The following is a 25,631-nucleotide window of genomic DNA, read 5'->3' on the forward strand; positions in this document are numbered from 1 at the left end:
CCCAAACGGTAAAACCTAAGGCTTACAGCTAAGTGGTGTGGTGAGTGCGAAGAAAAGAAAAGTATACCCCAGTATTATGAACGCTATTTTCAACCGCCTCCAATTATTACCTCTATACTGAACATGCTCACAATCGGTGCTCGGGAATTCCTATGAATCAAGTTGGAAAGCCTAAAATACATTCACTATTTTATCACTGATTGGATTGCATTAAAAAGAAAAAGGATAGAGGAAGAAGAAAAAATATTTTCTGGATATTACTGTATCGCATGAAATTATTCTGCTGAGCAATAGGAGAGAGAGATAACCTGAAGTTTCTGAAACTAAAATATACAGTTGGTTCGCGCTACAACGCGATTCGACTTACGCGAAACGGTTATAACCCGTGTTTTTCACGAGCGACGAATTTTAAAGTAAAACAAATTTCTCGCTCGCAACACGAAAATATTTGGAAAAGAATCGTGATGCTAAGTGTCGGTTTCGTTATTGACTGCTAAATATGATTTCATGAACTTCACATTTTTCATTTATTTATTCTACACATGATAGTGATGAAATATTGTGGCATTTAGACACGCTGTTTCATCTCAAATTTGTGAAGATGGAAAGAAAAAGCGGAAGTTTCTGACAATTTAAGAAAAGCTAAAGTTTCTTGATACGCTTGAACAACAAAAAAGGGGACTACAGTAGCACGACAATTAGGTATTGGTGAATCTTCCATACGTGAATTAAAAGTCAAGAAAAGGCAATCCGTATAAGTTCAGAGATTAGTTTTAATATGAAGCTCGCAGAGTAGTATCTAAGCAAAATGCATATGGTATGAAATTGGAAGCTGATCTTGTATTGTGGATTACAGAGACCCCGGAAGAGGGGTGTTATCATAGACGGGAAGTAAAGGCGAAGCTATTGCATTAAAAAATATATTAGAAGAACGATCTCATTGCGCAGTATAAATCATCATCTTCGATTTTTAAGGTATAAATATAATTATAATTGTGTCTACTGGTACAGTGTACAGTACTATTATCGTGCAGCGCTTAATTATTACTACATACTGTACGTGCTGTACTGTTTTATATATTTTATGTCTCTCTCTCCCATTGATCATTGATTTTGTACATTGTAACGGTATTTTATGTAGAATAATGCAGCTTTTTCCAAAATTCAGAATAAATTCAACACTATGTGTAAGAAACGGTAATGTACCATTAAACTAGTATGTTGTGGCCATCACGAAACTTTCTTCTACATATATATACATATATATACATATATATATATATATATATTTTTTTTTTTCTGATCCCTCCCCATGCTTGATGAGGAAGCAATATTCCCAACAAAAACAAAATTACACATGCAAAAACTTGACGACCATCCCAATGTCTGAATTATTGCAAAAGCAAAGCAAAGAGCAAAATTGAAAGTTATTTTAAAAGCCTTGCTTGAATTAATTACAAATATTTTATTTGTTAACAAACATAAGATGGCAACAGTTAAAAATTTTAAATCATTGAGATAATATTTCCGATCATTTCCATACAATTAAAATCACGAGAAATACGCAGACGACAATCTATTACGATTTATCTTTCTTATTGTTGCATTAATAAAACTATTTTTATTCGCTAAAAAATAATGATAATAAAAATAAATCAGCACCTCTTGGCGCGATTGGCGCCAAAGTTGAACCAAAGCCTGTTTACATATAGATTCACATATATTCCAAATTTCAACCAGAACGTAGCATTACTTCTTGAGATAGGGCACTCACAATGGAAAAAAAGAACGGGCGATTGCGCTACCCCCTTTTTAGCTGTTGACACCAAAATAAAATCAGCTCTTATACCTACTAAGGGCTACTTGTCAAAAAATTTTTGTTTGATTCCGTTCGTTATTTCTTGAGATACAGCAGTCACAATTGACGACAAAAAACGCTCTATAACTCAACCCTCGTTTGAGCTATTGACACCAAAATTGAATCAGCACCTGCCTGTTAGGAGCAACATATAGACCAAATTTTGTTTTATTCCGCCAGTTACTTCCTGAGGAATAGCAATCACGCGTAACTCAAAAAACGTCCCATTGCTCCACCCCCCTTGGAGGAATTCGCGCCAAAAACCAATGGGCACAAGTTCACATAGGGGCACATATGTGTACCAAGTTTCGTTCGATTTCATGCGGTAGTTTTTGCTGTAGCGCGGCCACAAAAAACTGGTCACACACAGACGTGACACACACACACACATACATACACACACACACACACATACACACACACACATACACACACACAGACAGACATTTTCCAAAAATAGTCGAAATGGACTCAGCACACCTCAAAACGTTCGAATCCGTCAAAATTCGAAATTCGAAAATTTGCACGAATCCAATACTTTCTTCTATGTATTAGATATAGAAGAAAGTAAAAATCATATACATACCCTTTTCCACAACGTGAAATTTCGACTTACTCGAGGACTCTTGGAACGCATCCCTCGCGTAAGTCGAGATCGAACTACATTTCAAGAATCCAACCATTGTAATGAAGTTGTTTTCAGGACCTTTAAAGTAAGATTATCTTTAAAAAAATCGTGGCTGAGAATCACCCAGAAACATTTTCGCTTGGGTGACAGCACATACTTTGCATGAGGATACACAATGCAGAAACATATTTAAAATAGTCCCCCCCCCCCAGATATTGTATTGACAGATGTAGTGTAATATTATATTGTTGAATGTTACGTTAAACTTTTTAAATTAAAAAAGAAATAAATGCAAGAGTTTACGTTTACTGAGTTGAATTAGACACTGCACAGCCACCAATCCAAAATTCAGCACCTCGATCTCAGTAACTGGTATAGTTCACTGGGCAAAGTTCTGAACACAGTCCACTAACGCAATAGAATATATATACATGCATTATCCATTGTCCATCTATAATGAACACTCCTAATTCTGAACAGTTTTGTTCAGTCCCATGAGTTCTCAGAATAGAGAGAGTTCACTGTACTGTCAGACCACAGATAAGCTGGAAAAGCATACATGCGGTTTACAGGCGGAAATGAACGCATCTATTAGTTTTCAGGGATGCCAGCTTTTATAGATGTGTGTTAGCCTCTAAATTTAGCAGTCACACTGAAATGAATGAAACACGCGCATTATTTTTTTCCTTTCCCTCTTATACAGATAGACTCGTCTTAACTGGTCACAGCAACCGTGGGCAGACAGTATATTAGCACTCAGAAGAATTTCAAAGACTGGATAAGAGTAACAATAACAAATGAAAACATGAATGACAATTTTTGTTGACAACGCCATATGTAATGCGTAAAATAGTTAAAAGCAAAAATGGTGTCTATTTTTTGGGCTTCACCGTGCATTTTCGTGTACAGATTAATTCGTAGATTGCAAAAAGTAAGGGCTAAAACGTGCATTGAGAAAAAAAAAACACCTTACTGATTACGTTATTTTCCTTCTATGAGTATATAATTTCTTTTATTACGTATGTCTCTACATGCAGTTTCTTTTTTTTTCTTTTTGCAAAAGTTTTTCTTTTTTCTTTTTGTTGGTTATTTTTATTATTTTGTTGCAGCGTGATCTTCTCTGATTAGAATCAAACATAGCATTACGAATTTTAAGGGGGAAAAAGTCGCAGAAAGAAAACGAAAACTGATCGCTGCTACAATTTCGCGAATCACGAAAATTGTTCCAATATGGCGACTGAACAACACTAAACATGACAATGCACAGTTGACGAAACACTGAAATCCGAAAATCAGAAAAACATTTTTTGGAGAAAAAAAAAGAGCGGCTCTTCATTTCCTTTCGGATTCAAATTTAATGAAGCGTTGTAAAAGAATAACTTAGGCCATTTTTTTCCTCGTCGGAAACTGAAGTAGGTCAGCATCTGAAGTTCGCGTGCACCTGTTTGTAGAGGGAGACGACGATCGTCGAGTTCGCCTGGTTTGCCGCCCTTTCGAACGTTTTTCGGGAAGGTTACCTGAAAACAGTGAAGTTGCTAGAAATTCCTCAAGTGGGGTGCTCTGCCCAAAAACATATGTAACACGGAAGCGTCAACTGAAGCAGAGATAATTTGATTTCAGTTTTACATACACATTATTACATACGTTAAATTGATCAGATGATGAAAAAAGCATTTAAGTGGAATGAAATAACTTTTAATTATTGCAACTTAATTTTGAGTTTCAAGGGAGGGTTCTCTACCCGGGAACCACCACACTTCCTACGCCACTGCCTCAAAACAGCAGGACCGCAGAGAGCCCTTGTCAGTTATGTCGCCGCCCCCCCCCCCCCCCTACCGTCCAAAAAAGAAAAAAGGGGAAATGAAGATAAAAAGGGGGAAAGAAAAAAGGGGGTGGAAGAAAAGGGAAAAAGAAAAAAGGGGGGGGGGAGAAAAAAAATCAAAACTACTTACTAGGAAACAATTAACCCTATTTTAAGTGCCACAACAGTAAATACCAAAAGAGTAAATTTTACTTAATCTTAACGTTCTCTCTTATTCGGAGTTCCCCCCTCCCCTTTTTTCTCTTTTTTCCTTTCTGCGTTTCTTCCCCCTTTTCTTCGCCGAGCCCCCTCAATGGGCGGGCCCCAAATTTTCAACTAGGCTGACATGACCTCTAATCGTGCCTGCAAAACAGTGGTGTTTGTTAGAAATGCTACATCGCAAGAACATCGTAAATTAAGAGAAACATCGACAAAAAATAGCGCGATGTTTTCGAAAAATATCTTTATAGATTTAAAAATAAAAAAAAAATCAATCAAAATTAATCTAATTTTACAGAAAAGGAATTTGAAGTTACAATTTTATTATAAGAATGCTACAATCAAAATGTACCGTAAAATGGGGCGTATTGAAACAGCGGGGTGAAACGGAACGAAACTTCCCAATCGTACGAAGAAATTCTATATAAATTTACGTTTCGAAATTTTTCATTAATTTTTTTTTTTTTTTAACAGAAGGTAATACCATCAGAAGATAAGCAATTGTCATACTAGAAACGTAATAGGATAATTAACAAGACTGTACGTATAAAGCGAACTAACTTCACGTTTTCGTCATCTACACAACTTAAGGACTGAAATTGTTCGTCAAATTTTCTTTGCTAAAAAGTAACCAGGGCTGTGAAGTCGGAGTCGAAGAGTCGCAGTCGGACTGATTTTGGGGTAAAGGAGTCGGAGTCGTTGGAAAATATGCTGACTCCAACTCCACCTCTGGGCATCTTTTATTTTCCGACTATCCTCACACTGTTAAAACCAGGAGTGCCACAGGGGTAAAGAATTTCACCTTCGGGTGAAAAAACGGTGCCTCAGGATGCAACAGAGACTAAGAAGTGTTGTCAAGGTGCTTTTGGTTCCTCAGTGGATGAACGACGTTAATAAAAGTGCTAAAGGACCATTCAATAGAAGAGCGACTCATTGCGCATGCGCTCTGTCTTATCGTCCAACGAGAACTTCAGTTTGAATGGCGAACGAAGGAAGTCGCAGCGAAATTTACTTTCACATTGAAAAAGAAAAAGTTTAGTTTCTTTAGTGGTTTTTCCAAATAAGTTTTACATGATGCTTTAACGAAAACTCTTTTTGAAAACATAAGATTAAAGAACAATAAATTGATGACTAAATATATGCACTTTTATTATAAAACTTGTGCAATTTCTTTTTTTAATTCATATTTTTAATATATTACATTCTGTAACTTCAAAAAACTCATTTATTGCATTTAAGTCAATTATAACACAATATTTTGAACACTTTCATTTGCACCCATGCATAACTCGTCTCATGCGTACAAATTAAAATTTTTAATGAAGAGTTCAACTTCTATGTAACTAGATTACATTCAGATGTATAAATAATTTACATAATATTTACATTTGAATGTCCCCCCCCCCTATTGAATAAATGTTCAATGTAAAACATAACTTTGACACATTTTGTTCTGATTTTGATATTTTCTCACGAAGTACCGTTTCTCTAAAAATGTAGCTTTGGACAGGACGGTAAAAATCATGTCATCTATCGTGTTTTTTACCGTAGGTGTCCAAAATCTTGCGAACCCTGGGTCACAGTGATGTCCTAAAGGGGCGCCTATGATTGTACCAAAGGACCTCACTACCTCATAAATAGACAATCCCCACCTCCTCTACCAAGCTAACAAAACCGCAGCCTTTAGCTCAGCATTTCCGACCTTGGCGAGTATTTTCTCTTTCGAAAAATTTCACAATCAAGCGGAACAACATTGAAAACCATTGCAGAAACTGCACTTGATTCAATTTCCTGGTCATTAAACGAGTGTTATAATAGAAGCAGATGGTACTATTTACGTATAAATTGAATTCTAGAATGATCATATGCTTTAGTCCAGATCAGTAGCGTAGTTACAGTTTATGCCGCCCGGGGCGGTTCCTCTATTCTCCGCCCTTTCATTGAGGCATACCTATTATTTTTTGATGGTTTACCATTGAAAGTTATTGAACTTTTGAAAACTTTTTTGAGGAAGAAAGAAAACGAACTTAATCCGTATTTGCCCTACAAAAAGGGGGGGGGGCAGGCACCTACACCGGACAAATATTAATTTACAACAAACATCACAGCTAAAGCAACGTTTGGGGGGGGGGAGTGTCCGCTCCCGGAATCTTCATCAAAACTGAAGTCAGGTTTTGCCTTTGGTGGCGTTAGGAAACCGGGGTCGTTCTAGAATATTATCTAAAATTTAAGTTTTAAAAATAGAATTTAAGTTCATCTTCGAGGACGTTAAGGGAATGAGGAAGATTCAGGGGCTCACTAAGGAAATATTTCAACTTAAACTCTGAGAAACGCAGTTGTAGTCATACAAAAACCTTACATTTCGGAGGAGTTTTTTTTTTCTTTGCCTCCAGTAATAGGTTTCAAGTATGATTCTCTTATTTAGATTTTTTCACATCAGAGGTCGCCGCTCCCAAAAAAATCGTCGCCCCCAAAAGTATGGGACCGCCCCCTCTGCCTCACTCTAGCTACGCTGCTGGTCCAGATACTTCTTGGGTATGAATCTTGAACTGCGATGAATTATTTTGTCACATTAATATAACATAAAACTCACCTACAAAATACTTTTCAGATAATATACTTACTCTATTATTTTTATCTCTACCTGAGGTAGAATTGGGAGGGAAGGCATAAACATTTATTCGTTAGCTTTAGAAGCACCATATAAAATACGTCAAATCTAGCGTTGATCTCGTCGATTTTATTTTTATTTGATATAGAAATGACGAAGTACTCATATCAAAAAATTGAATCTCTTGGTTTTTTCTCGGAAAAAGTTGAGAAACTATCACAACTGCGTCAAATGTTTCGAGAATATTTCTTTTGTTGATTTTGCAGAACAAAATTTTAAAAATCCTTTAGTAGCACTCGAGTGATTTCACTTTCTTTTTTTCAAGTGCGACACATTTTCAACTACTAAAAAAGGACCGCTCTGAAAAATGGCGTATCTAGGGGATGGAATACGGGGATATATCCCACTCTGAAACTTAGAAAGTTCCCTTTTTTTGACCATAGAAAAGTTCTAAAACAAACTATATTCCTCTCCTAAATTTTACCTTATATCCCATCAAAATTATTTTCTGGATTCGCCAATGGTTCTGAAACATGTTAGGCGCCTATAAGCCTACTCAGATCAAAACCATAAAACGATGCGTAATAAAATGAAAAACAGCGTGTTTTGCATTAGGGAAGGCAACCCAATAAATGAAGGTGCCTCGCAGGTGAACAAACAAAGTCTTCTGCTCAATGAAGAGCATTCCATCAGAAGATAAGCAATTGTCATACTAGAAACGTAATAGGATAATTAACAAGACTGTACGTATAAAGCGAACTAACTTCACGTTTTCGTCATCTACACAACTTAAGGACTGAAATTGTTCGTCAAATTTTCTTTGCTAAAAAGTAACCAGGGCTGTGAAGTCGGAGTCGAAGAGTCGCAGTCGGACTGATTTTGGAATAAAGGAGTCGGAGTCGTTGGAAAATATGCTGACTCCAACTCCACCTCTGGGCATCTTTTATTTTCCGACTATCCTCACACTGTTAAAACCAGGAGTGCCACAGGGGTAAAGAATTTCACCTTCGGGTGAAAAAACGGTGCCTGAGGATGCAACAGAGACTAAGAAGTGTTGTCAAGGTGCTTTTGGTTCCTCAGTGGATGAACGACGTTAATAAAAGTGCTAAAGGACCATTCAATAGAAGAGCGACTCATTGCGCATGCGCTCTGTCTTATCGTCCAACGACAACTTCAGTTTGAATGGCGAACGAAGGAAGTCGCAGCGAAATTTACTTTCACATTGAAAAAGAAAAAGTTTAGTTTTTTTAGTGGTTTTTCCAAATAAGTTTTACATGATGCTTTAACGAAAACTCTTTTTGAAAACATAAGATTAAAGAACAATAAATTGATGACTAAATATATGCACTTTTATTATAAAACTTGTGCAATTTCTTTTTTTAATTCATATTTTTAATATATTACATTCTGTAACTTCAAAAAACTCATTTATTGCATTTAAGTCAATTATAACACAATATTTTGAACACTTTCATTTGCACCCATGCATAACTCGTCTCATGCGTACAAATTAAAATTTTTAATGAAGAGTTCAACTTCTATGTAACTAGATTACATTCAGATGTATAAATAATTTACATAATATTTACATTTGAATGTCCCCCCCCCTATTGAATAAATGTTCAATGTAAAACATAACTTTGACACATTTTGTTCTGATTTTGATATTTTCTCACGAAGTACCGTTTCTCTAAAAATGTAGCTTTGGACAGGACGGTAAAAATCATGTCATCTATCGTGTTTTTTACCGTAGGTGTCCAAAATCTTGCGAACCCTGGGTCACAGTGATGTCCTAAAGGGGCGCCTATGATTGTACCAAAGGACCTCACTACCTCATAAATAGACAATCCCCACCTCCTCTACCAAGCTAACAAAACCGCAGCCTTTAGCTCAGCATTTCCGACCTTGGCGAGTATTTTCTCTTTCGAAAAATTTCACAATCAAGCGGAACAACATTGAAAACCATTGCAGAAACTGCACTTGATTCAATTTCCTGGTCATTAAACGAGTGTTATAATAGAAGCAGATGGTACTATTTACGTATAAATTGAATTCTAGAATGATCATATGCTTTAGTCCAGATCAGTAGCGTAGTTACAGTTTATGCCGCCCGGGGCGGTTCCTCTATTCTCCGCCCTTTCATTGAGGCATACCTATTATTTTTTGATGGTTTACCATTGAAAGTTATTGAACTTTTGAAAACTTTTTTGAGGAAGAAAGAAAACGAACTTAATCCGTATTTGCCCTACAAAAAGGGGGGGGGGGCAGGCACCTACACCGGACAAATATTAATTTACAACAAACATCACAGCTAAAGCAACGTTTGGGGGGGGGAGGGGAGTGTCCGCTCCCGGAATCTTCATCAAAACTGAAGTCAGGTTTTGCCTTTGGTGGCGTTAGGAAACCGGGGTCGTTCTAGAATATTATCTAAAATTTAAGTTTTAAAAATAGAATTTAAGTTCATCTTCGAGGACGTTAAGGGAATGAGGAAGATTCAGGGGCTCACTAAGGAAATATTTCAACTTAAACTCTGAGAAACGCAGTTGTAGTCATACAAAAACCTTACATTTCGGAGGAGTTTTTTTTTTCTTTGCCTCCAGTAATAGGTTTCAAGTATGATTCTCTTATTTAGATTTTTTCACATCAGAGGTCGCCGCTCCCAAAAAAATCGTCGCCCCCAAAAGTATGGGACCGCCCCCTCTGCCTCACTCTAGCTACGCTGCTGGTCCAGATACTTCTTGGGTATGAATCTTGAACTGCGATGAATTATTTTGTCACATTAATATAACATAAAACTCACCTACAAAATACTTTTCAGATAATATACTTACTCTATTATTTTTATCTCTACCTGAGGTAGAATTGGGAGGGAAGGCATAAACATTTATTCGTTAGCTTTAGAAGCACCATATAAAATACGTCAAATCTAGCGTTGATCTCGTCGATTTTATTTTTATTTGATATAGAAATGACGAAGTACTCATATCAAAAAATTGAATCTCTTGGTTTTTTCTCGGAAAAAGTTGAGAAACTATCACAACTGCGTCAAATGTTTCGAGAATATTTCTTTTGTTGATTTTGCAGAACAAAATTTTAAAAATCCTTTAGTAGCACTCGAGTGATTTCACTTTCTTTTTTTCAAGTGCGACACATTTTCAACTACTAAAAAAGGACCGCTCTGAAAAATGGCGTATCTAGGGGATGGAATACGGGGATATATCCCACTCTGAAACTTAGAAAGTTCCCTTTTTTTGACCATAGAAAAGTTCTAAAACAAACTATATTCCTCTCCTAAATTTTACCTTATATCCCATCAAAATTATTTTCTGGATTCGCCAATGGTTCTGAAACATGTTAGGCGCCTATAAGCCTACTCAGATCAAAACCATAAAACGATGCGTAATAAAATGAAAAACAGCGTGTTTTGCATTAGGGAAGGCAACCCAATAAATGAAGGTGCCTCGCAGGTGAACAAACAAAGTCTTCTGCTCAATGAAGAGCATTCCATCAGAAGATAAGCAATTGTCATACTAGAAACGTAATAGGATAATTAACAAGACTGTACGTATAAAGCGAACTAACTTCACGTTTTCGTCATCTACACAACTTAAGGACTGAAATTGTTCGTCAAATTTTCTTTGCTAAAAAGTAACCAGGGCTGTGAAGTCGGAGTCGAAGAGTCGCAGTCGGACTGATTTTGGAATAAAGGAGTCGGAGTCGTTGGAAAATATGCTGACTCCAACTCCACCTCTGGGCATCTTTTATTTTCCGACTATCCTCACACTGTTAAAACCAGGAGTGCCACAGGGGTAAAGAATTTCACCTTCGGGTGAAAAAACGGTGCCTGAGGATGCAACAGAGACTAAGAAGTGTTGTCAAGGTGCTTTTGGTTCCTCAGTGGATGAACGACGTTAATAAAAGTGCTAAAGGACCATTCAATAGAAGAGCGACTCATTGCGCATGCGCTCTGTCTTATCGTCCAACGACAACTTCAGTTTGAATGGCGAACGAAGGAAGTCGCAGCGAAATTTACTTTCACATTGAAAAAGAAAAAGTTTAGTTTTTTTAGTGGTTTTTCCAAATAAGTTTTACATGATGCTTTAACGAAAACTCTTTTTGAAAACATAAGATTAAAGAACAATAAATTGATGACTAAATATATGCACTTTTATTATAAAACTTGTGCAATTTCTTTTTTTAATTCATATTTTTAATATATTACATTCTGTAACTTCAAAAAACTCATTTATTGCATTTAAGTCAATTATAACACAATATTTTGAACACTTTCATTTGCACCCATGCATAACTCGTCTCATGCGTACAAATTAAAATTTTTAATGAAGAGTTCAACTTCTATGTAACTAGATTACATTCAGATGTATAAATAATTTACATAATATTTACATTTGAATGTCCCCCCCCCCCTATTGAATAAATGTTCAATGTAAAACATAACTTTGACACATTTTGTTCTGATTTTGATATTTTCTCACGAAGTACCGTTTCTCTAAAAATGTAGCTTTGGACAGGACGGTAAAAATCATGTCATCTATCGTGTTTTTTACCGTAGGTGTCCAAAATCTTGCGAACCCTGGGTCACAGTGATGTCCTAAAGGGGCGCCTATGATTGTACCAAAGGACCTCACTACCTCATAAATAGACAATCCCCACCTCCTCTACCAAGCTAACAAAACCGCAGCCTTTAGCTCAGCATTTCCGACCTTGGCGAGTATTTTCTCTTTCGAAAAATTTCACAATCAAGCGGAACAACATTGAAAACCATTGCAGAAACTGCACTTGATTCAATTTCCTGGTCATTAAACGAGTGTTATAATAGAAGCAGATGGTACTATTTACGTATAAATTGAATTCTAGAATGATCATATGCTTTAGTTCAGATCAGTAGCGTAGTTACAGTTTATGCCGCCCGGGGCGGTTCCTCTATTCTCCGCCCTTTCATTGAGGCATACCTATTATTTTTTGATGGTTTACCATTGAAAGTTATTGAACTTTTGAAAACTTTTTTGAGGAAGAAAGAAAACGAACTTAATCCGTATTTGCCCTACAAAAAGGGGGGGGGGCAGGCACCTACACCGGACAAATATTAATTTACAACAAACATCACAGCTAAAGCAACGTTTGGGGGGGGGGGGGGGAGTGTCCGCTCCCGGAATCTTCATCAAAACTGAAGTCAGGTTTTGCCTTTGGTGGCGTTAGGAAACCGGGGTCGTTCTAGAATATTATCTAAAATTTAAGTTTTAAAAATAGAATTTAAGTTCATCTTCGAGGACGTTAAGGGAATGAGGAAGATTCAGGGGCTCACTAAGGAAATATTTCAACTTAAACTCTGAGAAACGCAGTTGTAGTCATACAAAAACCTTACATTTCGGAGGAGTTTTTTTTTTCTTTGCCTCCAGTAATAGGTTTCAAGTATGATTCTCTTATTTAGATTTTTTCACATCAGAGGTCGCCGCTCCCAAAAAAATCGTCGCCCCCAAAAGTATGGGACCGCCCCCTCTGCCTCACTCTAGCTACGCTGCTGGTCCAGATACTTCTTGGGTATGAATCTTGAACTGCGATGAATTATTTTGTCACATTAATATAACATAAAACTCACCTACAAAATACTTTTCAGATAATATACTTACTCTATTATTTTTATCTCTACCTGAGGTAGAATTGGGAGGGAAGGCATAAACATTTATTCGTTAGCTTTAGAAGCACCATATAAAATACGTCAAATCTAGCGTTGATCTCGTCGATTTTATTTTTATTTGATATAGAAATGACGAAGTACTCATATCAAAAAATTGAATCTCTTGGTTTTTTCTCGGAAAAAGTTGAGAAACTATCACAACTGCGTCAAATGTTTCGAGAATATTTCTTTTGTTGATTTTGCAGAACAAAATTTTAAAAATCCTTTAGTAGCACTCGAGTGATTTCACTTTCTTTTTTTCAAGTGCGACACATTTTCAACTACTAAAAAAGGACCGCTCTGAAAAATGGCGTATCTAGGGGATGGAATACGGGGATATATCCCACTCTGAAACTTAGAAAGTTCCCTTTTTTTGACCATAGAAAAGTTCTAAAACAAACTATATTCCTCTCCTAAATTTTACCTTATATCCCATCAAAATTATTTTCTGGATTCGCCAATGGTTCTGAAACATTTTAGGCGCCTATAAGCCTACTCAGATCAAAACCATAAAACGATGCGTAATAAAATGAAAAACAGCGTGTTTTGCATTAGGGAAGGCAACCCAATAAATGAAGGTGCCTCGCAGGTGAACAAACAAAGTCTTCTGCTCAATGAACCTGAAGGATTTTTGTTTTAAACTAAATTTTTATTCAGGCTTCTTAAATTCTGTATTTATTTTTGGCTCATCTCTTGTTTTATACCTTCTACTTGATTGCTTCTTTTCAAGGGCGCCCATATGGGGGGGGGGCAAGTGGATGCTCAAGCCCCCCCCTTGAAATTAGAACTTCCTTGCTTTTAGTATTTTTCTTGCAAAAATGTAAACACATTTCTTCTCCAGTAATTAATGAATAATTTATAACAAATGTCCAATTTTAATAATTCTAATCTATACTGAAATCGGTTTCTATGGGGAAAGTATCCTGTTAAACCACGGAGAAAATATCTGAGCCCCCCCCCCCCCCTAAAATTTTGCATATGGGCGCCCTTACTCCTCTTTTGTTTTCATTGCTTTCTGGTTCATTTTTTTTCCCGTTTTCATTTCCAAAATTGCGACGAATTGCTCGAAGGCTAAGAACGGGAGTTGAAAAAACTAAACTTACGCCTCAACATTTTTTCCCCTTTCAAAAGGGGAAGCTTAAGCTATTTTGCTTTTTGCAGACTCCGAGTGATACCCCCTATACGGTATCTAGTGTTTCGTGTGCCACCATTAAGGCGCGGCGTCAATGGCACAGATAATTTTGACACCCAGTTTCCCACTAGATGGAAGCACCTAAGTTCTTTTCGATTCGAAACTGCACTAGGGATTTAATTTTGTCGAGGACATTCAAAGCCAAACGAATATCCAAGGGATATTTTACATGCCATACGATGGCATGATATCGATTACATACCATATGATACCATACGGCATGAGCGCTGATGACTTTCTGCATCTCGAAAATCCACTGACTGGTCACCGCGGGTCAGAACCCGGGACCAAAACAGGGAAAGCCAACGCCTTACCACCACGCCACCCTACACACCCCAACATACATAACGAAAAGATCCTCTCACCAATTTATTACGGTTATTTATCGTTATATGTCAATTTTAATATTTCTCCAAAAAAGTTAACGTTTTATTTCATGATCAAAATAATATTTCTTGTTGGGATGGAACGATTCTAAGCGTAAACATGGATGTTTTACAATTAAATCAACAGGAAAATAACTTTTTGGATTGAAATTTCTCAAGTACAGATTAGCGGAGTCATGGAAAATTTGAAACCACACCTATTGAACACAGTCACATGTGACGCAACAACTGACTACACATACGAAAGCTTTGGAGGCAGCGATTATTATGACAGACGAACCATGACGTTTCTCACAAATCGTTCGGTCAGAAGCCAAATCATCCTGCTTCATGGGGTCGTAGACCGAGAAAATATCCCCAACGCGCACAAGAAATCGGAAGTGTTTTCTTTAAGTATTCGGAAATGATAACTGGTCGACAGACAGGTGCTTTTTGCGCTTTGATGAAGGCAGAGATCCCCCCTCCTCCCGCAGTTGCCTAGCTTTCGGGGAAAGAAGAAAAATTAGTGTAATTTTTAAAACATAAATCTCAGAGTTTAATTCCTCCAAATTCCAATTCAGAAGAGGAAATAATTTCTGAAGAATGTACTACTGTTTTTAAAAAGTACGTCGGTGATCTTAATCAAGCACTTCCCTTGAAATAGCTACCAGTTCGTTTTGTGAAAAAAAAAAAAAAAAAAAAAAAAAAAACGCAAAAAAAAAAGCACTTTTATTTATTTATTTTATTTTTTTAAGTTTCGAGTGATTGGGTAAAATTGCTTTTGCATGCATTTTAGTTCAAATTAAAGTCATTAATTAGTTTTAGGAGATCACAATGACCTCCCGTGACCTTACATCGGGATGCCCCTGTACACACAATCAAACTTAACAATTAAGTTGATCATCGCTGTGCCAGACAGATTGTAGTGAATCTTCAAATTCACGAGTTCGCATTCTTTTTGCTTTTCATTTCTTATTCATGTTCGGCATACGAAGATACAATATCCGTTCTTTTCAAGACCGTGATACGGCATTTAACAGACCACAGGTGCGCCATTAAATTCAAAACCTCGACTTTGGCCTCTTTCGATGTGCAACGGGAAAAGGGCAACATTCAGAATGTTTTCAGGCGATCGGGCTAGATAGTTTTGACACCGAAACCGAGAATTATTAGTTCCATGATTTATCAGTCTGGATCATCTGAAGCGCTTCTTTTGTTTTAATAGTCTCTAAAACGACCGAGAAAGATGAATTAGGTCAAGAACCAAAAGTCATTTTCCGAAAACAAGAATAAGAAAGTGTAGAAAATATCATCCGAATGTCACGGAATATTTAAATCACGTTTACTGGAAGTAGACGCTTAGCCATTTTTGTTGTCAAGATGTAGATGGGAAGTGAAATAATAGGTCGGATCACACACCTGCTGCAGATTTCAGTTTGATATAGTTTTGAGGGGAATTTTAGTTATTCATAGAATTATTCAAAGTTTATTGTGCTAAAACGTTGTTTTTGTTTGAATAGATGAAACATTTTCCTACATTAAGTATTTTAAAGTTTATTTTGTTGGGAGTTAAAATTACGCATTAAAAACTACAATTCTAGTCACGGATTCAAGTGAAAAGATATTAACAGCTTCAGGAAAAATACTGTTTTGGAACTTATGTCAACCTGTTCAAATTCTCAGCAGAGAAATTTTTGATAATTTATTACTTCAGTGAAAGCAAATAAATCGAGTTGATTGTTTTTCTTCAAAACTACAGGTTGAGAACAATTTTGGAAAGGAAACAAACAGAAAAATGTCAGTTTTCAAAGTTCAGAAAAATATATTCTTTACACACATTCGTACACACACACACACACACACACACACACAAAAGAAGCAAATTTTATAAATATGAAATGCAAATGCATGCACTCATATATAATATTTCAGAAGGGGATGGCCGACAAGTCAATCTCAGTGCGATTTCTAATTGAACTGCTTAAGTTTACCTCTTTTGTACATTGCCTTCGTTACACTTTTCTTATCGAAAAATAAAAAGGAATAAAAATGTTTCTGGCTTGAAAATTTCGCAGACTGAATTTTCCTCAAGATTTTGTAAACATATCATGCAAATTATAACCTTTTAATAAAAACTTTAAATTTCTCAAATTATTATTTTCTCTTTTTCTATAAATTACTTTTCAAAATTCATCTTAAATAGCATCTTATTAAGTAACGAGTCAAAAATGCTATTTCAAATTTATAATTTTCTAAAATTAATTTAAAGAAAGATCAAGACGAAGTTAAAAGTGAAAATAATGATTTATTGATCGTAGCTAATGAAAGCGAAGAAGTTTAATCCGATTATAGCAAAGCAAATGGAAAAGATGGAAAGAGAAAAAGAAAAACCATATTTATTTTTACGAATTAAAAGAATAACAGGAGACCAAAAGGGAAACCTCCGCTTAGGATTAATAATGAATTTCTGATTTTTCCCAAGGTGAAAATAAACAAGAATAACTACAAATGAAATTTTTAAAACCATTAGATGTGAACTCTAATCCCAACGAAGTCAAGAATGCCACTGATGCGTTAAACTTATTAATTTAGCATAATGCGTTTTTATGGAAAACATTCTTTTTGACTGCGTCATGTATTCTGTCATACGTGAAAATTCCTTCTCGAAAAGCTTGGTTTTTTCCCTTTCCACGTATACGAATATTCGATTCGACACAAAATACTAAGTTTGTCTGTTCTAAGTGTTTCTGACGTTAATTAAAATCGGTAATTATAAGTTCCCTTTCTTTATATCACACCCCCTGCAAGGAAAGTGACAAAACTCAAAAAATAACAGTATTGGAGAAAATCAAGGTTTTGCGCAATAGTAGTTTTGAGCAATTCATTCTTAAATATTACAATTCCGGGAAAAAGATTTTTGTGTGATGTTTACTAGTTAGTTTTTGTTGTTTAAGTTAATAATGCATACTTAAAGTTAGAAAAAGTTTCTTCTAAATTCTGAAATTTTAATGATGTGTCACTACTGATTAGATCGTTTTTACTCAACCTTGCACCAATTTTTTAAGCTAACTGTGTGTGACTTTTGTGGCATGAAAGAGCATTAAATTTAGATTTTAAGTCAATCGCTGTTACTTTTTCGCCAAATTTTGAGTTGTTCACTTTCTTTGCCAGGGTGCGACAAGTTCCATAAACATTTAAACTGAACAATTATTAAAGCACAGCAACCGATATAAAGCATCATACTTCCAACGCTAAGAAGAAATATTTCAAGACTAGATATTGCTCACATTTAATGACTCACATTTGCATTTTTTTTCCTGCAATTTGTTTAACAATTATTTTGCGGGCTTTGACGCGATTTTAGTGACCCTGCTTTGGACACTATAGGACCGTGTCCACTGTGCCTAGGCCATTTCAGGGTCCCATCCAATTGGTTAAGCCACAAATAGTGGTGGTACCGGGGACAATGGAGTGTGATGTGCCTTGGACATAATCAGGTTTAACCTTATCCTCCTTAATGAATTACAAAGACAAATTTAAGTATGAGTTTCTTGAATTGGTGTAATCAGTGGATAGATACTTTATCGACGCCGAAGCAATGCAAATGACTAACCCTAATGATTTACTTCACTTCAAAACAACTTCAGGGTATTGTCTCACTTTCACTTCAAGGTAAAAAAAAAAAAAGCGTGTTTATGTTTGTCGCTTACAAATGTCAATAAATTACGCCATTTTCGGATCGTTAAACACCCATTCGGGGAACAAACACCTCTCAAAAGACCAAAAGGTGAATACGTAAAAAGAGTGTCAGGGTCAGAAAGATCAAAGACGTTGCCTACGACAGGGTGGTTAGCTTAAACAATGAGCGGGCACAGGAAGGGAGGCGATACCGGAAAAGAATAATGCAGGAGCAATTGAGGTAAAAGTTATTGCTGAGCGTAGGCACAGCGTATTATTTTATGTTTTTAGCCATATTAGGGAAATGAGATGTCTGTTGCAGGGGAATACTATCATAGCATTTGGGTTTTTGAAGATGGTAGGCAAATTTGTTTCAGAAAATTCAAACTTTGAATTTGGTTTAAAAGTAATTGAAATTTATATAAAAACATTATTTAAGAATTTGATAAAAGTAGGTTGATTCTAATGATGGTCATTTGAAAGAAAAATCAAAATTTCATTCAGAAATTAAGTTTTTCGGACGATACATTGTCTCTCAATGTGTAAAAACATGCAATAGGTTAAAAATAATTTGCATTGAGCAGGCAATATGCGTAATAACTTGAAATAGTTAACCTTTAAATACGGTTTGGATAAATTTGGCAACGTATCAAATTTTATTTTCTGAAAAGTTATGAGGATAAAATTAAAGCTCTGTTGCTGCCAATAATCAAATCAGCATTCAAGATACTATTAAAGGTCAGTTTCAACAAAAGCTCTCTTATTTTGCATTGAAAAAGAAAGTTTCCTTATCACCCCGAAACACATGTAAGCAGTAATCTACAATTTTTGTGCAATTACACGTTGTTATTTCTTATTTTTACTTTTCATGAACATAGGCATTTATTCAGCTTCTACAAATATGTTATATTCTTGTTTTCATCATCTGGACTTGATGAAAAAAGGAACTCTACTTCCATGTAATGCTACTACATTTTGAATACGTCAACACATTTCAATATTCAACAAACACTATATTTTGAATATATTACTTTGTCTAAGATGTTATCATATGCATAATATAATCCACCATCAACATACTGCAGTATTCAGACTTAAGGCATTAACTCAAATTCTTCATTTTTCATTTTATTGCATTTTTGTCATCTATTGTTCTTCAGCTTTATTGAATAAGCTTGCTTATCTAGTTTCCGCAGAAAAAAAAAAAAAAAAGCGCGAAATGAACGTCTTATCGCAAGTTTTCTCAACTGTTAGCATTGAATCCACACGCGTTTCTTCAAATATCTGGGAAACTCATTTTTGCAGATACTGCCGTTTACCTGCCCAATGTTAAAGAAAATGATTAGAAAATATCATTGAATGAAAAAGTAAAAGCATCACCACTAGAAATGTAAATTACATTTTTTTGCAGATTTTAACATTGTTTAAATTTTTACATTTACCCCAAGGAATGTTGATTAATTTCTTTGAGTGTATATACGAATGTTTTTCAATCTATTGTAAAACATCCACTCAGCACGTCAGCCATCATGCAAAGAAGGTATATATTGTTGGTAGTATTCTGAAAGGATCGGAAGTACGCTGTTCAAATATCCCTTTGGCTCAGTAAAGGTCCGTAAAGTATTACTAAAGTGCCAGAAGTGTGTTGTACAGGTTTCCCTTCGGCTCAGAAAAGTCAGTAAAGTTACTGAAGTGCCAAAAGTGTTGCACACAATTCATTTTAGCTCAGAAAAAGTCAGTTTAAGTGTTACTAAAGTGCTGGAAATGAGTTGCACACATTTCCCTTTGGCTCAGAGAGAGCAGGGGTGCTCACCTTGGGGGGGGGGGGGGGGGGGGGAGTCATGGCGCAGACTGCGCCATTGAAATTGTTAGGGAGGAGAGAGTTTGAACGGTGCTTTTTTTTTCTTGGGGGTAAGGACTCTTGCAGGGAGCTCTTGCACAGAAATTTTGGGCCCCCCTCCATATTGTTTACCCCTAAATTTCACCTAGTTTTAAAAATATTGGACCCCCTTCAGACTCGGGTCCGGGCCAACGGGACCCTTCTCCTCCCTTGTGCACGCCCTGAGCTCTTGCAATTGGGGGATCTTTGCGATCTTTAGGGCGGGGGGGGGGGCTTGCTCTTACGGGGTGGCAACCGTGGAAAAAGTAAATAAAGTATAAATTATGGGCCATACATTTATGTACTAAAGCAGAAGCATCAGTTATTTGGTGAAGATTACTTTCAACGATAGAAGTTTTTTAAAAGAATAGGAGAGAGAAAAAAGAATAGGGTAAGACATTTTTTTACCTACGCATGACAAATACTTTTGAAAGCGAAGCTAAACTAAAAGTTAAATTACAAGAATTTGTATATACTACTTTCAATTGTAACTTTTGAAACTCAACGTGCAAGTGAGAGAGGTCCATAAAACAGATGACGTATTAGCGAGTGATTATCATACTTTTAAACGTAAAAATAGGGTTAATATTCCAATATTGACCGACAATATGAAACTGATTTTTCTTAGTTTTACTCAGTTTCACTTAGTTTTCTTAAACTTTTCACTACATCGAGAGAGAAAAAGAAATAAAAAGAAAGATACATAGATAAATAAAAAAAAAGGATAAAAAGGAAATTTTACGCTCGTTTTCTGGGATAAGTATATTCCCCCCGTTTTCCTTTTAATTTTCAGCCTTGAGTTATGCATACTTGACCTGAAATGCAAAAGATGTGAGCACAAACCGTGGAAAAAAATGGCATCCATTCCGTTTACTTCCAAACATCGAGATTAAACTTAAAAGTTTTATAATGGAGTTCAGAACAATCGATCTGGTGATTTAAGTTTTACCGCTGTTTTAGTGTATCGGCACAGCAAAACTCACAATTTTTAGATCCATGTTTTCGACGGCAATGAGAAAGAAATAAAACACACATTATATGGAAATAAAGGACTCCGTTATCGATAAAATAATGATGCATCTGCTGCATTGCAAAAAGATAAAGAAAATGTGTTTAAACTGAGATGTTAAAATATTAGCTTGGGACCGAGGGTCAAGTCTTTTATCCCGAAAACACATGAAGGTCGGAAATTTTATTCTTAAAAATACATTGAGAAAAAAGCATTTTTTCCCTCTTAGATTTTTTTTTTTTTTTTTTGAATGCATGCCGTATTTATGATATTTTCCCATGCATGCTAATTATATTAGAATCAAATATAAATATAGTTGTGCGCTTCCCTCATATAGATACATTGATATTGTTATCTTAAAGAGAGTATACAATAGAACCAAGGAAGAAGGGGGGGGGGACCCAAAAGTACTTGTCTCCTTCTGATGATTATTTTGATTGTTTTACCGAAAACTTCGGAAATGCTTGAACTATAATAAACGGAAAAATGAATAACTAAACAAAAAGGGACTGTCAATACAGTTATCTTATACTATTAAAAACTGATGTATATATGTATCGATGTATGTCCTTCGAACTTCTTTCGAGTGCCAGAGAATTGACAATCGAACCAGGTATCGACAGATTCGTAATTTTTTGAAAATTATCTTTAGGCAGTTTTCGTTTTTCTGCGACTTCAATTAGTGGAGATATTAATTAAAACGTTTAGAGGGCGGAGAAATAACCAAATCTAAACTATTGTAAAAAGTTTTTTCTTCAAAAGTAGGCTTTCATGACCTGGCCTATTAGCAAATAAATAGCTTCAGATCAAGCAGATCACTAAATTTGAAGCATCTGTACAGACAAGGCCTAATTATCGAAAAGGCTCGAAAAGCTTGAGCTTCCCCACAGAATTTTCATGAGAACTCAAAAGTGACAAAAAAAAAAAAAAAAAAGAACACCAATTAAATATTCTAGTTTCTTTACTTAAATGCATTTTTTATTAACTATTTTTATTAATTTGTTTATTTATTTTGAGAAGGATTGTCAAAATAGGAGAAAACACACACACTTCTTTAGTAACTTTGCTATTAAACTAGTAAGATTTGAACGTTTTACTCTTGTACTCTAGTCAGAAACCAGATATGTAAAACTTATATTGTGAGACCAATATAAATTTGATTCAACAACTAACAGTAGAGTTGAAACGCAACCATATACAATGTACAAAATTTCTGTATAAAAATGAGGGAGAGAATAAACTTGAAACTAAATTATGTTGAGCACATTTTTTAAGCAATATTTGATTTGTGACACTAATTAGTTTTTTTTTCATTGTGTGTAGCATTTTGAACAATTCCCCCCCCCCCCCCAAACGAGACTAGGCTTCTCCTGACTGCAGAGCCCCGTGTACAAAATGTATAGGTTTATCGGTTATCTAATTTTCCACTGACATAGTAAAGTTTCGCTCATTTTCTTCAATAAGAGAGCAAGCAGTTTCCGATTTGATCGCCAAACCAATGGAAAATGAAAGGAAATGCATTAGTCACGAACCGAGTCAACCAGAACAAGATTAGAATCAACTGTCCGATGTCCTCAGATCTTACAATTATAAGAGCAAATCCTAATAGTCAACAGGCAACCAATAAACATTCATGTTATGCCCTGAAACTAGAAACAAATAATGAGCTTTCACTTACAACTGAATTAAAATAACAGCTCTGTTAACTCGTATATCAAGCGAAAATTGTAAGCGTTATAGGCAGATAGGTGTTATTTTAATATTTTAAAACAGTATTCTACAGAAGATTTTACTTTGAGCAGCTCTTCATAATAAAATGATTAACGATGCGTCACAAGTGGGTATCATAGTGCTCTAACATCCGATTTTTGGAGCGCGACGATTCACATAGTTAACAGTACACAAAATTAGCATCCCATCTCCTGCCATTCATTTGAATTTTGACATCTTTTGTTCAAATTATGTGTTTTACGATTGCGATGGGAGCCACTTATAGAAAGAAACAAAAACCCAACTAGAAGGGTCTTATGGCAGTTCGTGATTGCGAAAAACATAATTTGAATTCAAGACGTCAAAATTCAAATGACTGCCAGGGGCTGGATGTTTATTTATCATTTTATTTATTTTATTTTACTTATTTATTTTTTTACGAATTTTTTTATTTTGTAACTGCTACAGATATTATTATATATATATTTTTTGGAACTCGATATAAAACCTGAATTAAGATTAATAAAGGCGGCAGTTTCAAGATTTGGCCCGATTCGGAATCAGATTCACCAATCCTTGAAAATGCTTCTTTATGCGAATTTTCCGAGGTAGACTACTTGGAGCTCAATCGTTTGAGGGTAATTAGAATAATAGATTCACAGCTGAAGGGCTTGCTGCAAAAAAGGAGGTAGCTTCAATTTCAATGTTTTCAAAAGTTTTGTATTAGAGCTTAAAACATCAATCCACCTTTTTCTTTTCATATTTTAACAGTTCCCCTGAAAGTGTCGAAGCACAGTTGTACAAGAGGAGTCATAAAAATTTTAAAAATAAAAAGTGATTTGGTGCCTTAAGTTTTATGCGAACCTTTGGAAAATTGAAATTTGGAGCTACTTCCTTTTTGCAGAAAGCCTTTCAATTGTAAAAGCATTGCCCCCGCAAAAAAGTGGTAGGACTGCACTGCGCTAAATCACTTTACAGTACTGGTCCAAAAGACACAATAACTAATTTAACAACCGTTCTTGCCATGTTTCTTAAAACCACCACCGCTTTCCTCACTGTAGTAGAAAAAGGATGTTTATATATAAAAAAAGATTAGATTATATGAGGCAGTGGCAGTGAGAAGCAAAGGGATGTAAGTAGCAGTATTAAAAATTTGGAGATAATCAGTACAACTGGAAATAGAACGTCTCCTCTGTTTCGGGGCAAGAGATCGTATTAGTAGCCCTAGTAGGTGCTGTTATACATCATGAATTAGAAAAACGTTTCAATGAAACCTTGAACCTTATTCTTAAACGCGTTTTACTCAAAACTTGAAAATGTCCACTTACATCCTTTTCCTTCTCACTGCCCCATATGTATCAAAGACAACAACACAGATTTGAATAAATGTTTTTTTATTCATTGACTTCAGCATATCCTCATTTTGTGACTTTTACTTCCTACGTTCACTTTTGCAGTGAATGAAGAAATAATTATAAATCCAAATGTTGGCAGTCGCATACTGAGGATAGGGGGAGGAAGCATATAAAAGAGTTGAAAAAATAAGGAAAGTACTGCTTTTGAATGCGAGATTCATTTAGAGTAAAATTGGAATTCGCTTTTGCAATAAAGAAGGTAGTTTAAAAAAAAAAAAAATTTTTTTTCAATGAAATTCGGAAGTTAGTTTACGTTTACAACATATCAAGCGAATTTTATGAACTAATTTCAAAGCATAAAATTCCCTTACAGAAATTAAGTTCATCAACACGCATCTAGTTTTTTATTTTTTATTCAAACTTAAAAAAAAAGGCTGGAGCTCATTTAAATATTGAAATATTTTGACATACGCACACTCCTTTCTTTCGTAATCTAGTGGCAGAAGAAGAAAAATCGAGTGAATTTATTGATGATGTGTAAATGATATACTGATGATATAGTATAATAAATAAATCGTTAACATCAGCGAAAATAAATTTTAAGAAAAAACTTACCTCCAAACTTAAGGAATCCTTTTCAGTAAAATCATATTTAAACTCGATAAAATTCTTCTGCATATAAAAACCCGTTGTGAACATTTGAAGATTCTCATTTTATGATATTTTCTGTTTACATTTCAAAATTGAAAAGCATCACTTTTTTTTATAAACCATTTATTTCCGATCGTAAAACAAAGACCGTTTTATTTGACCCGTCGCGTCGGTTTCGTAGGTCGCAACACCATCAGTTCGTTGCTCATCGCTTTATGATCTTAGTTCGCTAGGAAGAAAAACGAGAATCATTTTCTCCCATACAGGGTTACATCATTTAAAAACTTTTATCTCGCCAAGATGGAAGAAAGAATGCTACTTACACATCGCAGCTGGTGACGTTGTTTCAATTTTTTGCTTAGGCAGTTTTGAACAAAGCTTCAAGTAAAATTGTTATTATTATGATTATTATTCTTTTGTTTCACTTTGTAGATGAAAAAAATTCTGGAATCAATTGGTGTACATTTTTGGCAAATCAATAGAACCGTTTTTAAGAAACTGAATGTAATTGATGCATTTCAATAATTCTAAAAACAGGAGACTTTTTAAAAAATAAAATATTTAAATATTTTTGTTATTAAAATTTGAAAAAATAGGATTTGCTAATAAAGTGTCCTGTATACTTTACTCAGTGTCAACAGAGCTAAATACTTAAAATTTCACTTAAAAAAATAATAATGAGACATTTGTCATTGGCATGAAAAGGAAAATCCATGCTAATGACTAATTGGAACTTAAATGAGATGAAAACCACACAATAATCGTATCACAAAATTATTTTCTGTGAGATTAAAAGGTCAAAGTTATATGCAAGTCAATAAAGCAAAACCTTTTAATTAAATTTATTATAAAAAATAACTATTCGTTCTAACGACATCAGAAAATCCGTGCCAATGACAAATTTGAACTTAAGTGAGAATATAAACCATACAATAATAGCAAAACAAAATTCCTTTCAGAAGAATTAAAAGGTATAA

General features: G+C 35.2%; 1 protein-coding gene across 1 annotated transcript in view; it reads right to left on the reverse strand.

Annotated features, from left to right (window-relative positions):
- Window positions 1-24,863, reverse strand: part of LOC129232346 (uncharacterized) — a 43,805-nt gene extending 18,942 nt beyond the window's left edge. Inside the window, exon 1 of the mRNA XM_054866825.1 lies at window positions 24,619-24,863. The gene's annotated coding sequence lies outside the window, so the exon portion shown is untranslated. The remainder of the gene's footprint in view (window positions 1-24,618) is intronic.
- Window positions 24,864-25,631: the final 768 nt, after the last annotated feature.

This window comes from Uloborus diversus, chromosome 1 (genome assembly GCF_026930045.1).
Source record: "Uloborus diversus isolate 005 chromosome 1, Udiv.v.3.1, whole genome shotgun sequence".
NCBI classification, from domain to species: domain Eukaryota; kingdom Metazoa; phylum Arthropoda; class Arachnida; order Araneae; family Uloboridae; genus Uloborus; species Uloborus diversus.